Below are 17,184 nucleotides of genomic sequence, written 5' to 3'. Positions count from 1 at the left end.
TTCCACACTCACCAGACTCACGAGACATATGTCTGAGCCACTTTGCTATTATCAATTGACGTGAAGGCAGCACTCATTTTCTGCATCATGTAGTGACTCTAAAGTCAGTCTAGCAATTGCGTCAACAAAGTTGGCCTAAATGTTGGTACATCTGTACTTCTCTGTCAATAGTACCCTATATAGACATGATTGCCTCCTATTTTGTTAGTTTTTCTGACAAAAAGGCTGCACCAATTTCCTTCATGGAAAAGTAACCTGTAAGTTTGCTGAGCACGTGCTACCTGACAGCTAGCAATTGTGATCCTTGCCATAGTGCATCAATGATCCCTTGATATTTCCCCAGCATTACACACAGTCAGCAAGTTAGCTGGCAGACATTGTACTAATCCCATTATGTCACTACAGAGCATTTAGTCATGCACATTAATATGATTCGTACACCCCAACAGTGCCACCAATCATGATTCCCAGGTGGTCCAAGAGATCCTGCTCCCTGGTGATGAGGTCAGCCCACCAGTGCTTCAGCTGGTGGTCACTCCTCTGGCTGGCATACACACGCTGCAGGTGATGCAGCACCTTTCCCCACCGGATTCTGCACGCCTCTGTTGGATACCCTTGTATCACCCTGCCCCCTGCCTGGATCATGAGCGGCAAGAAATGCATCACAAGCCAGATGAACCCCACCAACTCATCTTCCCCCATCCTGCCAAGACGTGGCCTACCAGACATACTTGGGAGTGAAAGGGAGTATGGGTAAAATAAATAGAAAAGGGAAAAGGGGGAAAGTAGGGCTACAAAGACAGATGAAAAGTATACCTAACCACTAAAAGAGCCCAACTATCTTCAAACTAACACTACCCACAACAGACTCCCACAAACAACAAAAACACAAGATAAATGGACAAATGTAGACAAAACACAGTAGTACAGAATACAGCAACAATATTTATTTCACAAATTGACAATACAGTTAGCACACAGGACAAAAACAGCACAAAATCTCAGGACAACACTCTCTACACAGCCACACAGTCTAGAAGGATCATAGACTGCAAAGTGAAAGTGAAAGTACAACCACTGTACATGATCTGTAAACAGGATATCCTATTACATCACTTCCTGTATGAAAATCCCGCCTTTTTTGCGTTATGCGTCATTTTTTGTTTACCAAAACTATTTGCGTCATTTTTTTTGACGCACAGAACTGAAAATTAGCCCGCATCCACATAATAGTACATGGCCTATACAAATATCTGGATGCGGGCTAAATTTCACTCCGGAGCGTCAAAAAAAATGACGCAAATACAGTTTTGGTAAACAAAAAATGACGCATAATGCTAGGGACGTCAAAATTACAGTGCATAAACTGGTTTTGGGCAATTTTACTTGTTTTTTGGTTATGTTACATTTGGGACACATCAGAGATAGGCTGATTGAAGACAGTATGGTGTTGATGGTGTATGTTCACATGTGTGACATCATACTGCAGTGGACCATGATCGGCTACTCCCTTCACAGTATTTTTACGGTTGGCTGACACAATAGTTGGTCATAAGTGTGGCCTACATATATGTGTTGCAGAAATTGTGCATGTTTGGCATAAGGAGAGGATAGCAATGTGACGCACATATGTACAATACCTAAATTCCTTTGGCTCAACTTGTGTGCTTTGGCAACTAATGTATTTGTTGACCAAGTGTGTGTGTATCACATGAAGCATATTTGTACATATGCTTGTATGAATGTGACATCCATGTGTCCAATCCTTAGATGCAAGTCGTATTGGAAATGAGCGAGGGCATGTGTTAGTCATACATGTAACAACATCCGTAAAGTGGACTTCCAAGTTTTAGGGTCACGTAGACACCACATGTGACATAGCATGCAACAGATGGATGGCAGACGCTTGTTCATGTCAATGGTCCACATTTTCTACATCCTATGTCCTACAGTATTGGTAAGAGCTTCCTAGGCACTACTTGGTGAATCCCACAGTGAGTCATACACATGCATTGAGGAAGTGGGTACCATGTTGTTTGCACAGACAGACAAGGGTGAATCTCAAATGTATGATGACACCACAGTTGAGGCCATAGAAGTGAGCCCCAACTATCAAGTGGCTGTGGTGGACCAGCATACAAGACAGCACGTGTCCACTTATTTCCAGTGATCAATTGCACATAGGTGTCTTGTTCATGTGTGTGGTCCAATGATGATCCTGTATATTTTTTGGGGTGTAATTTGTCACAGTTCGGTCCAGGACTCATCATGAGTCAGTGGCAGCTATTCCCGTATCTACTGAGTATCCTTGGTTGATCAATGTGAGTAAAGTGGATGTGGACATGTGAACCAACATGTGGATGGTCCCACCCTGTCACTAAAGACGTGTAATGAGACAGTCAACAGGGCAACCTTGGTGTGCTGAGTGAGATAATGTCTCAGGTGTCATGTTCCGGCAGGTGTCATTACAACATTTGTACACATGTTGGCCTCTGCACTTCCCACTGCATCTGGGAACATCATAGCCTCTGTGCTGATTATTCTTGCAGCTATTCACCACACACGGCCCATCACTATGTTGTGCGCACTGTGATTCTGTGTGTGAACTGTCATGGTCCTGACATTTGTGTATTATTCATAAACATTATCAGAGGTTGCTGGTTGTGCTGAAAGCCCCGTACCCAATCCCTGCTTACGGCCATGGGACACTATCACACTTTGTCATTCATGCATAAATGCAACCCAGACAAGGGATGGGCCATGAATTTTGCTTTTCCAAGAGGATGTAACTCAAATGGTACAGTTAAAAGGCAGATGATGCTATACAATGTATCTGTGTATGCATTGAAGAAGCCCATGCCAAATACCCCTTGATGAATGAGAGGTTTTCTAACGCAAGTGTGGTACATATGTAGACACAGGGATACTTTAGTGTGACGCACAGACAGTTGCCAGAATGCAAGGTGATTCAGGATCCAGCTACTTGACAAGTTACATAATCACTGGTCTGACTAAGACTGTTTGGAGGACAAACTAGACAGTTGGCATGTAAAACTGTGGATGTCCTGTGTTTTTTAAAGTGACAAATGAACCCAGTGGCTGTGTTACATGGCTTAATTAGTATCAATGCTTAACGGTGTATTTGACATAATGGCAACTCCTATGCTGTTCCAGGCATCAGCTGGGGCACTGCTTTTTGAAATGAGTGGTGTGCATGGTGGTGATCACAGGTGTGGGCTGCATCTGTTTCTCACCAGTCCTGTAGGTGAGACTTGCATTCTAAGGGCCAACAGACATTTTCACACGGGAAGCAATCTACATGTGCTAACAGGGTTTTGAAACTAGAAGACAGTGTATAAATTGACCTGACGTCCTTGCAGTCAGATGTTCTATGACAATGGCATACCATAGGAAAGGGTGTAGCACACTGGTTTGCTAATGTTGGTCTGTGTGTGTAGAGGAGGGAATATCAGGGTACACATCTTAGTATTCCAGGGACCTCTTCAGACAGGTGGGCTGTGATCAGGTGCATGGGTGTGTCAGGAGTTTGGAAATGGGCTGATATGTACATTGAATGTCATGTGTGCAATGCTGCTCATATGTGTGGCATTTGTGCTGTCTCTGTTCTGCTTCTATGGGACTCTGGTCACAGATATTCCTTGCAAATATTGGATGCAGTTGGACTTACTGCTGTAAAGGATCTGGTCAGGCATTCCTGTTACTGATGCAAAAGCACATTGACTGCCTCATGTATGAGGCTTGTTTTCCCCTTATTGGGTGATGGTGTCTTAGTTGTGTGCCATATGCTGCGTTGAACCTTGATTTCAACATGTATGTGTGAAATAGTTGTGGTCCTCTGGTATTGGCCTTCAAAGGAGAAATGTACATGATATTTGTCATTAAGAGTGTGTGTGTAAGGGACCATTGTATGTTAGGCATCACATTAACTCTGGGATGTTATGTGTCCTACTCAGTATCTCAGCAATGCTCCATGAGGCAACACTCTTATTCTGATAAGTAGAGATGAAGGTGTGCAAAAAGGAATAGCCAGACCATGATATGGTGATTAGAATAGGTGTTTATTTAAATTCGTTAACTAAAGTGGTGAAGGTAATCATATTCAAAAGAAATTGTTGACGATCTGTTGCCACCTGCGTATACCAGCGGCCGTGTTCTGTAGTTCCCCCTCATGTTGCAGGCCAGCATCCTCCTCTTCCTCCTCTTCAGGCATGTGTGGCTCTGGTTCCAGGAGGGGAATGTTTCTTTTGATGCAAATGTTGTGCAATATTGCACATGTTAGGATGATCCTGCAGACCATCTCCGGGGAATATAGGAGGCTACCACCAGTGATGTCGAGACACCGGAACCTTGACTTGAGGATGCCGAAGGTCCTCTCCACAATGCTGCGTGTCCTCCTATGGGTGTCGTTGTAGGCACGCTCTGCAGCAGTACTTGGGTTGCCAAATGGTGTCATAAGCCATGGCTGGATGCCATACCCCTGATCAGCTGCAAGAGAAAATGATTTGGATCATGTTGATGTAGCTGGCACTATTGAAATGACCTTTCATGCAGTAGTTGTCTTGTGTTGTCTGTGAGTCTTTTGTGTAATAATGTGGCATCCTATGCTTGTAGGATGTACCATCTGCATTATGTTGTTTCCTTGGCTGAATGAGTGTTTGTCTGCTAACCGTTTGTCAGCAGTATGTTTTGGGATTTGCAGTACAGTGTGCCCTCCCTAGTATTGTGACTTGTGATACAGGTGTCCGTGTGTCTTCACTGGGGGTGGGATGACAGTTCCATGCACAGGTTAAAATTGACAGTGTTGTTAACACGTTCATATCAATGTACCCTGGACATCCCATACCTTTAGACTTAGGCAATGGATTAATGTAAAGGTCATTGGGACACTTACATTTTGCAAGGTGACATTTGCGCAACCCACTCCACACGTTGTGATCTTTGACGTCTTTACATTGGGCTGTACATTAATTTCCGATGTATGACAGGTTCAATGGTGAGCTAAGAAACATGGCTAGCGATGTCACGACCTCAGTATGTTCCTGTTCACATGTTGCTGTTGTGGTGTATGTGTTGTGTGTCCTAGAGGGTTGCTGTGCAGTGTGTATATAAGTAGGCTTTTGTACTTACCAACAAGTAGTCCATTGCCATACCGTCCATCCAGGAAGTGTTCATTGATGGTGCAGTGACGGAAGATGAATGAGTCATGTACACTCCCAGGATATTTAGCCACGATGTTGGTGATCAATCCCTGGTGATCGACTATGGCTTGCACGTTGATGGAATGTGTGTGCTTCCTGTTGCGGTAGAGGTGTTCTGTTGCAGCAGGTGGCACAAGGCATGCATCTGTGCAGTCGATTGCACCAAGGACGTGTGGGAAGCCACTGATGAGGTAGAACCCCTGTTTTGTTTCCTGCTGCTTCTGCAGTGTGTTAGGTAAGCAGATGTGGCGGGTGTAAGTCCAATGATGGCATCCAGTACTTTGGGCAAAAAGGCGGAGAATGATGGTTGTGATTTTCCGCCAACCAGGGCACCAGTTGTTTGGAAAGAGCCACTTGCCAGCATATGAAGTTCAGCAAGCAGCTTGGTTTCTGTTGGGATGGTGCGGGGTGTCAGCAAAGTGGGTGCCAACTGCGGTTCAATGTTGCGCAGCAGCTGCTGAATGGCCTGCCAGTTCAACCGGTACCTCTGGATGATGTTGTGTTCCCTGAGGCCCTGAAGGGTGGTTCTGGGGCGGAATATCTCCTGCCTTCTGCGCTGCCTTTGGGGTCCCTGCTGGTGTTGTTGTAGCTGCTGTTGTTGCTGCTGGGCTCTGCGTCTGCGTGCACGCTGGATTAGAATCACCTCCATGGCTCCCTGTTGCTGCTCTGCTGCTCTGCTGTTTGTTCTGTGTGTTCTGATTAAATACAGGTGTGTTTGCCCCATTTTAACGCCTGCCCTGACCAAGGCGTTCATTTTTTACGCAAATCGGGCTGTGCATCATTTTCTGGCTCCGCCTCTCGGCCGTGCGTCATTTTTGCCCAAAAGCATAAATACGACGCACGGCCGTTTAAGCCATTTTTTGGACGGGAACGCCTACCTTGCATATAATTAACGCAAGGCGGGTTGCCGCATCCAAAAAATGACGCACATGGCGGAATTTTGTCGTCCGCGGGCTCGGGCGTCAAAGTTTAAATACGGGGCAACGTTTGCGCTGATTGTGCGTCAAAATTTTTGACGCACAATCGGCGCAGACGAAGTATAAATATGCCCCTTAGACTTTTGGTGAATCGGGCCCACTGTGTCTGTCTGCATGGATGGAGTCCCCACCAGTGTAGGAGTGAGCACTGCAGAAGACAGGCTCAACTCTGTTCAGGGCCTTGAGGGCCTTCATCATAATCCGGGGTGAAGAGTAATACTGTGCAGATACTAACAATTCAGGAACTATTTGTCAGAAAATTCAGCACATCACTTCAAGCCATTTTCTGGTGAAAATGTTTCCTTCCATATCTTGTTAACTTGGTAGCAAATGTTTGGAAGGTACACCATGTAAATACCTATGGGCCCTTTATTTTTGTATTTTAAGCTTTTTTTCAACATGGAATCTTCAGTGGAAAGGACTGCTCTGCAAAAAAAGAGAGCTTGGTTTAATGTCTCCTTAGGTTATCTCCATTACTAAGATTTCAAAGGTTTACGGAAGAAACATTAACTTGGAGAGCACCAGCCTAACCCAAAGGCATGAGTTGATTTTTCAAGAACAGGTCTTTTCCCAGATTTTGTGACGTAACAAAGTTGAAGATGTAAATGTTCTCTTTTGAGAAGCATTTGGGGTAATTGGTTCGTGATTGGAAATTGGGCCTCCTTCTTTGATATTCTTGAGTAGGTTGGTGAGGCTTTTGAGTCCTAACACACTGGAGGTGGTATTTTTCCTGAGCCTTTTAATATATAACAACATTATTTCACACTCATTAAATATTAATGTTCAACCAGGGGCATTGTTTGAAAAGAACTACTGTCTTGAATAATTTAAAACTGAAAATTACTTATGACCGCCAATCTCTGGATAACCGTTCAAGAGACATGACTGCACCTAATTATTACGGTTGAACCATGTCATGGTTCACGGACCTGTAAAAGGATAGGTTCAGTTCACGATTCCATGGTTCATTGTGACAGAATGATAAGGAAAAATGCCATCCTGTAAGAGTTCAGCAAAATGGATTATAATTCCTCATGTTTAGTGTGATAAGGTATACGTCCTGTTATTCTGGTCGGTACATAAATAATTGTATTAAGTATTTAGCAAATTGCACTAATGATTCCCCAAAGCTGGCCGGGACCAAAGTTCCATGCTTACTTTATGCAGATGACACTATCCTCCTGTCCAAATCATCCATGGGAATCCAGAATCTGGTTAACCAGTTCGGTGTATTCTGCAGAGATTACGGGTTAGACATAAATCTCAAGAAAACTAAACTCATGATATATAGTCCTCCGAACAAGAAGCTTAGAGCAAATATAAAGATAGATTCAATTCCTCTGGAGAGGGTAATTGAATACGACTATTTGGGCATCAGACTATCCGATAAGGGCAGCTGGGATGCAGCTATAAGGAAAGGGGCACTAACAATCAGCCAAAGATGTGGAGTGATAGGACGCAAAGCTAGCACTGCAACAAGTCCCCCTCTGACCCTCATCTCTGAAATATACAAAGTCCAAATCCGCGCCGCGGCCCTATATGGAGCGGAACTTTGGGGATCTCACAGACAAATGGACACTCTTCAAGTCAAAGAAAATAATTTCCTTAGACACATATCCAGACTAGGGAAGGGTATGCCGATGCTCCCCCTAAGACTGGACCTGGGTCCAAATAGTATTAAAGACACAGCACACTTAAGACCACTTCTGTACTGGGTCAGACTATGGAAAACGGATGAACTCGAACCTTTCAGGTCAGCAGTTAAAGAATTATTGCCACCTTGCTATGGATGGGAAAAAGTACGATGGCTAAGGGAGATGAAAGCGGCCTGGGTTAAACTGAATTTATCCCATTATTGGGAAAATCCCGAGATGATTCCTGGTAATGCTAAACGCCTGATCAAAGACCGTTATTGGGAAAAGATCCATGCTGAATCTCTCGGCTCTAATGGGTTAGGTCGGCTGACAGCAGAGTTCCTGCTGGCTAAGCACGAACCTCTGCCTGAAAGCTTCCTGGATCTCCCTATACCAGCCCGTGCTCGCTCTTTATTACTTCAGTTCAGATATGGAACATTGGCAGTCAACAGCTTCACGGCCTGCTGGTCGACCAATAGTTCCTTATCCTACAAATGCACAAACTGTTATCTATGCAAGGAAACTTCTGAGCATGTTCTATTTTTCTGTCCTTTGTACAAATGCCCCCGACGGAAGAGGATTACCCCTCTGTGCAAAACACTGTCAATACAAAACCTTAACAGTGCATATAGAATATGTAAATATGATACTTCCATGCTGATAGTGAGTTCTGTTTCTAAATATTTGGCAGCAGCATGGAAAATCCGCAGTAGGATCACTACAGATCTTAATCCACCGGTTGAAGTACAGTCTAGAAGTTAGCGAACTAGCACCCTGTTATATTAAGTCTGGGATTTTAAATAAAACTATTAGTGCGACCTATCGAGGACAAAAGACTGTGGGGGTCATTCTGACTCCCGCCGGCCGCGGTATCCGCAGGGCCGGCGGGAGCCGCCAGAATACCGCTGCACGGTCACAAGACCGCCACGGGTATTCTGGGTTTCCCGCTGGACTGGCGGGCGACCGCCAGAAGGCCGCCCGCCAGCCCAGCGGGAAACACCCTTCCACAAGAATGGAGCCGGCGGAGTGGAAGGGGTGCGACGGGTGCAGTTGCACCCGTCGCGATTTTCAGTGTCTGCATGGCAGACACTGAAAATCATGGTGGGGCCCTGTTACGGGGGCCCCTGCAGTGCCCATGCCATTGGCATGGGCACTGCAGGGGCCCCCAGGGGCCCCATACCGCCATCCTGTTCCTGGCGGCCAAAACCGCCAGGAACAGGATGGCGGTATGGGGGTCGGAATCCCCATGGCGGCGCAGCAAGCTGCGCCGCCATGGAGGATTCCCCAGGGCAGCGGAAAACCGGCGGAACAGCCGCGGTCAGAATGCCCTTGGGAGCACCGCCAGCCTGTTGGCGGTGCTCCCGCGGTCCCCGGCCCTGGCGGTCCATGATCGCCAGGGTCGGAATGACCACCTGTATCCCCGAGCATGCTGTCTAATGGGTTACCCCAACAGAAGTGACCTATAGCTCCTCAGCATATATAATTTTACAAATGGTAAGATGCAATTTATTTGATCAACTTATTCAATAGAACTGATTAACTTAGGGCATCATTTTCCACTGGTTGATTTTTAACTTTTGCTAACAGGAGCTATTGTATGTAATTTTTATGTCTTAATCTTATTGTATAAACCCGTTTTAAAATGGTTTTTATGCTCTTAACAACTGATCAGTATCATTTTAGCATTTAGCGTCTTGCATAGGGTAAGATCCAGAGACTATTTTGAGAGTCTTGTCTTAACTATTTATGAAACCTTTTATGTAATTTTATGAACTTCTTTCCTGTATTAATTGCCAATGTCCTTTTTATATATATATTTTTTTTTTAAGTATGCAACGGTTTATGGCTTCTACCTTTTTGTATGTATGATTACTTTTAACTTCTCAAATGGTCCAAATCTGGACCGAATAAACTATTGATTGATTGATTCTGGTCGGTATGGACAGTGTCACAATTGTATGGTTCCCCGTGGTCCTGCTCACAGTTTGATTTACAAGTCACTGACGGCTTCTGGGAATGATAAATATGTAAGTACTGCTCGCTAAAAAACAAAATCTGCCCTCCTTGGAAGTGGGACACGGGGATCGCCTCCCGTTGTAGATAGGTGACCAACATAACTGCTTCATATTTGGAACAGCTCATGGCTGTCAGAAAGTTCCAGTGAGTGTCCTGGCTTTCTCCATGACAGGGATAAGTTCTCAGTTCCGCAAGGCTGATAGCTTCCCTGGGTCAATGATCCACGGTTCAAAGGGAACCCGTCTAGACAGCTGGGTGGCCTCCGATTCTAATGCATCGATTTGTAACACCCGACAAGATGGGCAAACATCATTACTGGGACAATCAACGATCTCAAGATCTTTGGTTCAGGGGCTGGCCTATTGCTGGTTCTCTGCACAACTGAGCTGGATCAGTAAGAACCCCAAGTATGGATCAGACACACATCCAAGGCAATTGTGAAACTTTGCGTCTGCCTCTAGATGAAGGCTAAGGGTTGCTGTGGACTGACTAGGAAGGGTCTCAACGGCAATGATAGGGTAATTCGAAGTTCGTGTGATAAAGTTCACCAGGCACTTTATTGGTTATGTAACGTCTCTGCACCATCTCTGGTGGGGGATCTTTATACAATAATTTTAGTAGTATCTTCACTTGCTTTCTACCATCTCGATTGTTTGGGCGTGTATTGCACATTCACATACAAGGCATCCTGATGGCTGTGGTCAAATAACAGTCTACCTCTCTTGCTGTTGCACGGCAGACTTCACTAGTGGATTTTCACGGAGGCTTTCTAGTTGGAAAGATGTAGGTTTCCTACAAATATCAAGTCGAAAAAAAGGGAGGAAGGGTTAATGAGAGATGAGAGGCACAGCCACTTTCCGACACACGTAAACTTGTACTAAAGGGCACATTCAAAAACATATTTGCAGGATCTCCTCTTAGGTTGTCAGATTGTGAAAGGACTGCACTCCTTATACGGTCCTTCTCGACACAGGAAGATAGGTGTCTTGCCTCTCTGGTGACAAGCTATATTTGCAGAAATGAATAACTATTGAAATACCCACTTGCGGAGCCATTCATACTCTTTTGACTTCTGTGGCACCACCGTAAATCACTGCTCGAATCTGGATGCCGTCTCCATAGCAATTTCTGTGATTTTGACCCCCAAAAAGATACGCAGGAATACAAAAACAAGTGCATAAATACATCAAAGAAATACATCATTTATTTAATATTTTACTTAATTAACAAAAATGCACACATTAAAATGTATATTAAAATGGGAGGTTTGGAGATTTATAAAATGTAGTTTTCTTTCTAATGACAAAGTGATATGCTAAATCAATCAATCAGGGAATTTGTAAAGTGCACTACTCACCCGTGAGGGTTTCAAGACCCTGATTGGGGGGAGGGGTTGTTGCTCGAACAGCCAAGTCTTGAGATGTCTCCTGAAGGTAAGGAGGTCCTTGGTCTGATGCAGGTGGGTGGGAAGAATGATCCACGTCTTGGCAGTGAGGTGCGAGAATGATCTGCCGCCGGTGGTTGTTCTACAAATGCGTGGGACGGTGGCGAGGGCAAGGTCGGCAGAACAAAGCTGTTGGGTCAGGTTGTAGAAGGAGAGCCATCTGTTGAGGTATACTGGTCCAGTGTTGTGCAGTGCCTTGTGAGCGTGGGTGAGGAGTTTGAAGGTGTTCTCTTGTTGACGGGGAGCCAATGCAGGTCTCTCAGGTGGGCTGTGATGTGGTAGTGACGGGGGATGTCCAGGATGAGGCGTGCGGAGGTGTTCTGGATGCATTGCAGTCTTTTCTGGAGTTTAGCTGTCGTTCCTGCAGTGAGGGCATTGCTGTAGTCCAGTTTGCTGCTTACAAGGTCTTGGGTGACTGTTCTTCTGGTTTCAGTGGGATCCATTTGTAGATCTTCTAAAGCATGCAGAGGGTGTTGAAGCAGGAGGAGGAGATGACGTTGACTTGCTGGATCATAGATAGAAAAGAGTCCAGGAAGAATCCCAGGTTGCGCGCGTGGTTGGTGGGTGTCGGTGCGGTTCCCAGTGTGGCAGGCCACCAGGAGTCATCCCATGCAGAGGTGGTGGAGCCTAAGATGAAGACCTCAGTCTTGTTCGAATTCAGTTTAAGGCAACTGTTCTTCATCCATTCAGCGCTGGCCTTCATTCCTTCGTGGAGGTTGGTATTTGCAGTGCCCTTGGTGAGGAAGAGGATATGCTATAGTCTAACACATCGCTTTGGGTTCAATTTATAGTTTGACGGGCGGTCCTCCATCTTGTGGGGGGAGCTGGGGTTTGAGGATATTAGTACCCTGTCTTCCAAACTCTGTTGGGCCCTTTGTCTTTTTTGCTCCTAATGCATGCTCTATTTGTCAACACATAGAGTTATTCAATTGAGGCCAGCAATCATCCATACTAGATTAATTGTTCTTTATTAATTAATTATTAGCTTCCAAGTTCAATTTCATCAGATTTACAGACCTTTTAAAATTTCAATTTTGTTTTTATGTATATGCATTTTTGAGTCGAAAATGTTGATGAGTGGATTGTTGAGTGCAATGAGTACGATGAATGTATGGGCTTGACTTGGTCTGTTTCATTTGATATTTGTTTATTTACCATGGGTGCAAATATGCAGTTACCAGAGCCACTGGGATATTGTAATGTGCGGCTACAGGGTTTTTCACATAATTATATAGTTTTCAATTTTGCCACATAATCCACCATCTGCTGCAGAATCTGCAGATTTGTAACAAAAAAATAGTTTCTAGCTTCAAAAGTTACTAAAATTACAGTGGCACACGTTGTTAGGCAGTGGAAGGCCCATTCTAAAGCCTGACTGGTCACCATTCTGCTGCTTATTGCTACTGTTAAGTGCTAAAGTAGAACTAATATGGTAAAACCATCGTTTAGACTGTGTTAAAAGAGTAAAAATGACAAATTTATGACGTGATACTATAATAAAATGTGCCTTTACACCACACAATTTGGCTTTTTTTGAGGCGTTATTTACTCAAACCCACCACATAATTTGGCCCTCCCCTCCCACATAATTCCAGTTGCTGTGACAGCTACGTATAGTAATTACAGTGACTACTGTATCACACTATCAGGAGTGGAATAAGGATATCATTGGGAAAATATATTCTAACATAAATGCTGTTTCCTAAATAATGTCTCAAAATATGTATTTCATTAATAGATAAATATACATTGCGATGAAATAATATGCATAAGAACATATATAATCTCAGCAGTCATGAAAGAACCAGACTGAAGTTTTTTGGAACTATAACTTCTCAATTCAATCTTAAGAGAAAGTGAACACCAATAAATTTGGTACTTTAAAAATAATCACTTTTGCTAACTTATTAGTGGGTTCCTATGCGGGTCTTTTCCATATTTTAGCTATCAAATCCCGGAGATATTCAGAATATTTTGTGCATGCACTTATTAATCATTTTTTTCTAAATATGTTACCCTCTTTCAGAGTAATTTTGTAATGTTCCACTTAAGTTCCTGTAGGGTGCCATAGATCATGGCACTGAAGCAACGTTTCAGTTGTGTGCAGAATGACAACAATAGTTTTGAGATATGTGCTATGTGGTGCTTGTTTATCATCAAATAAAATAATACACTACAGTACTAGAAGCTCCAGGTTCTTCTTGGACAGGAATCTGAAGTTAAACAAATAGAGACATAAATTATGTTCAGTTGAGCTTGCTAATTGCTCAGTGGAGAACAATTACTTGACTCAGCTGATCAGAAGATGTAAGTATGCAGACTATTGCTCACTCAAAAGCCCATTTGAGATGCAGGCAAGCAGGTGATTAAAACAATTAAAGGGATGAAACATGATGCAAACAACATTAATAAATCATAAAATAGGGAAAGGTAGTCCGAATAAAATACTCTTCTATTTATTTATATTTAATTTATCAGTTTAGTATTCTTTTTGTGCCCCTTAAACTCTGTTAGTGGCCACTTTTTGTTGGGACTCCATTTTTAAATTATTGCTCATCTTGAATATTTAGGGCTTGATGTAGAGTTTAGCGGACAGATTATTCCGTCACAAACATGATGGCCATCCCGTCTGCTGTACTATGTTCTCCTTTGGCTATTATGGGATAGTAATAGGGCAGATGCAATATCTGTCACGTTTGTGACGGACTAACCCCTCTGCCAAACTCTAAATCAGGCCCTATTTGTTTGCCTTTGCAATGCATGCATCTTCTTCCATGTTGAAAATATGTTGTCCATCATCTTAAGTTAACTCTCTAATTAAACATAGTTTATTATTCTTTTGTTGTTTACCCCTTTGCTGCCAGGCCTTTTCCCCCTCAGGTGCCAGGCCTTTTTTTGTCTATTTGGGGCAGTTTGCGCTTAGGTCCCCATAACTTTTTGTCTACATAAGCTACCCACGCCAAATTTGTGTCCTTCTTTTCCAACATCCTAGGGATTAAAGAGGTACCCAGAGTTTGTGGGTTCCCCTGGAGGAGACCATGAAATTAGCCAAAATGCAGCAAAATTTTCGTTTAAAAAAAAAATGGGAAAAAGGGCTGCAGAAGAAAGCTTGTGTTTTTTTCCCCTGAAAATGGCATCAACAAAGCATTTGGGGTGCTAAAATTACCATCTTCCCAGCTTTCATGAACAGGCAGACTTGAATAAAAAAAACACATTTTTCAACACAATTTTGGCATTTTACTGGGACATACTCCATTTTTACTATTTTTTGTGCTTTTAGCCTCCTTTCAGTTAGTAACAGAAATGGATATGAAACCAATGCTGGATCCCAGACAGCTAAACATTTGTGAAAAGTAGACACAATTCTGAATTTAGCAAGGGGTCATTAGTGTAGATCCTACAAGGTTTTCCTACAGAAAATAACAGCTGAATTAAAAAAATATTGAAATTGTGGTGAAAAAACAGCAATTTTTCTCCACATGTTACGCTGTAACTATTTTCTGTGATGTCACACTTTCAAAAGTAATATTCCCCTACGTCTGCTGACCTCTTCTGGTTGGAGGGATATATAGGTCTTGTAGGTTCATCAAGAACCCAAGGTACCCAGAGCCAATAAAGGAGCTGCACCGTGCAGTGAGTTTTCATTGTATACCGGGTAAACAGCAATTCATTTGGTGGAATATAAAGAGTGAAAAATAGGTATCAAGGGAAACCTTTGTATTTCAGAAACGGGCACAAGATAAGGTGTTGAGAAGCAGTGGTTATTTGCACATCTCTGAATTCCAGGGTTCTCATACTAGCATGTGAATTACAGGGCATTTCTCAAAGAGACATCTTTTTTACACAATGTCTTACATTTGGAAGGAAAAAATGTAGAGAAAGACAAGGGGCAATAACACTTGTTCTGCTATTCTGTGTTCCCCCAAGTCACCCGATAAAAATGGTACCTCACTTGCGTGGGTAGGCCTAATGCCTACGACCGGAAACGCAACATGGACACATCACATTTTTACATTGAAATCTGATGTGTTTTTTGGGAAGTGCCTAGCTGTGGATTTTGGCTTCTAGCTCAGCCGGCACCTAGGGAAACCTACCGCCCCCATTTTTGAAAACTAGACACCTAGGGGAATACAGTATGGGGTGACTTATGGGGCTCTCACCAGGTTCTGTTACTCAGAAAACCTTGGCAAACCTCATAATTTGGCAAACAAAAATGTTTTCCTCCATTTTGGTGATAGTAAGTTCTGGAATCTGAGAGGAGCCACAAATTTCCTTCCACCCAGCATTACCCAAAGTCTCCCGATAAAAATGGTACCTCTCTTGTTTGGGTAGGCCTAGTGCCCATGACAGGAAATGCCCCAAAACACAACATGGACACATCACATTTTCCCACAGAAAAGAGACCTGTTTTTTGCAAAGTGCCTAGCTGTGGATTTTGGCCTCTAGCTCAGCTGGCACCTAGGGAAACCTACCAAACCTGTGGATTTTTTAAAACTAGACACCTAGGGTAATCCAAGATGGGGCGATTTGTGGGGCTCTCACCAGCTTCTGGTACCCAGAATCCTTAGCAAACCTCAATATGTGGCAAAAAACACTTTTTCCTCACATTTCGGTGCTGCAAAGTTCTGGAATCTGAGGGAAGCCACAAACTTTCATCTACCCAACTTTCCCTCAGGTCTTCTGATAAAAATGGTACCTCACTTGTGTGGGTTGGCCTAGTGCCCGCAAAAGGAAATGCCCCAAAACACTATGTGGACCCATCAAAATTATCAAATACAAAACTACCTTTTTTTCTGCGGGGGTCACCTGCGTTTTTGGTCCTGAGCTCAGCAGCCATATAGGGAAACCTACCAAACCCCAGAATTTCTGAAACCTAGACACCCGAGGGAGTCCAGGGAGGTGTGACTTGCATGGTTCCCCCAGTGTTTTCTTACCCTGAATCCTCAGCAAAACTCAAATTTAGCTAAAACATCAAATTGTTCCCACATTTTTGTGTGGGATCACTGCACCGGCACAAATTTCCTACCACCCAATGTTCCCCTCAGTCTCCCGGTAAAAATGGTACATCACTTGTGTAGGTGAGTCAAGTGCTTGTGACTGGGAAGAGCCAAAAACATGTCAAAAATGAAGGGGAACAAAAGCGGGTCCAAAAGGGCAGTTTGAAAAAAAAAACATTTTTAGGCTGACAAGTGGGGCAGAAGCTTTATCGATATAGATGCAACAATACTGCGTGGTAGGATTCCTGCAGATTCCAGAAGGTTCCATCACAAAAATGTGGGAAAATGTATGATTTCCAGCAAAGTTGGAGGTTTGCAGGGCATTGTGGGTACCGAAATGGTGTGGGGTGCATGTGAAGCACACCACCCTGGACTCACCCAGATCTTTACTTGTTAGATGTGTCTAGATCTCATAGAATTTTCTACATGGCAGCGTTTCATAGTCCAAAAAGTCCAGCCCTCACCATTGCAAGTGGGACGATTTTGAGAGTTTTAAAAAAAAATCTTTTTATAAAACGACAGGCACAGACATTGCACAATTTATCATACGACAATAAAAGACCCATCATTTATCAACAACTCAGAGTAGGATTTCAGTACAAATCAGGCGTCAAAATATAACATCACCATCAAACATCCCCCAGGTAGCATGCAGTGGTATACCCAGCTCGGTGTCACTCCACCCACCTGCAGCATTGCTGACAGAGGATCATTCCCTGTAGGCCCCCCACCCTTCCCAAATTTTCTTCCATTTCCCGGGTCAACCCCTACTCTCATAGATTACTTTTTCTGCACTGCGACACAAGTCCAGGTCTGTCTGCCATTCCTAACGACTAGGTGGCAACTCGGTACCCCACCACCATGCTATATTGCATTTAGCTACCATTGCTGCTATGT

This window comes from Pleurodeles waltl, chromosome 11 (genome assembly GCF_031143425.1).
Source record: "Pleurodeles waltl isolate 20211129_DDA chromosome 11, aPleWal1.hap1.20221129, whole genome shotgun sequence".
NCBI lineage: Eukaryota > Metazoa > Chordata > Amphibia > Caudata > Salamandridae > Pleurodeles > Pleurodeles waltl.
Note: the sequence above shows the minus strand (reverse complement) of the source record.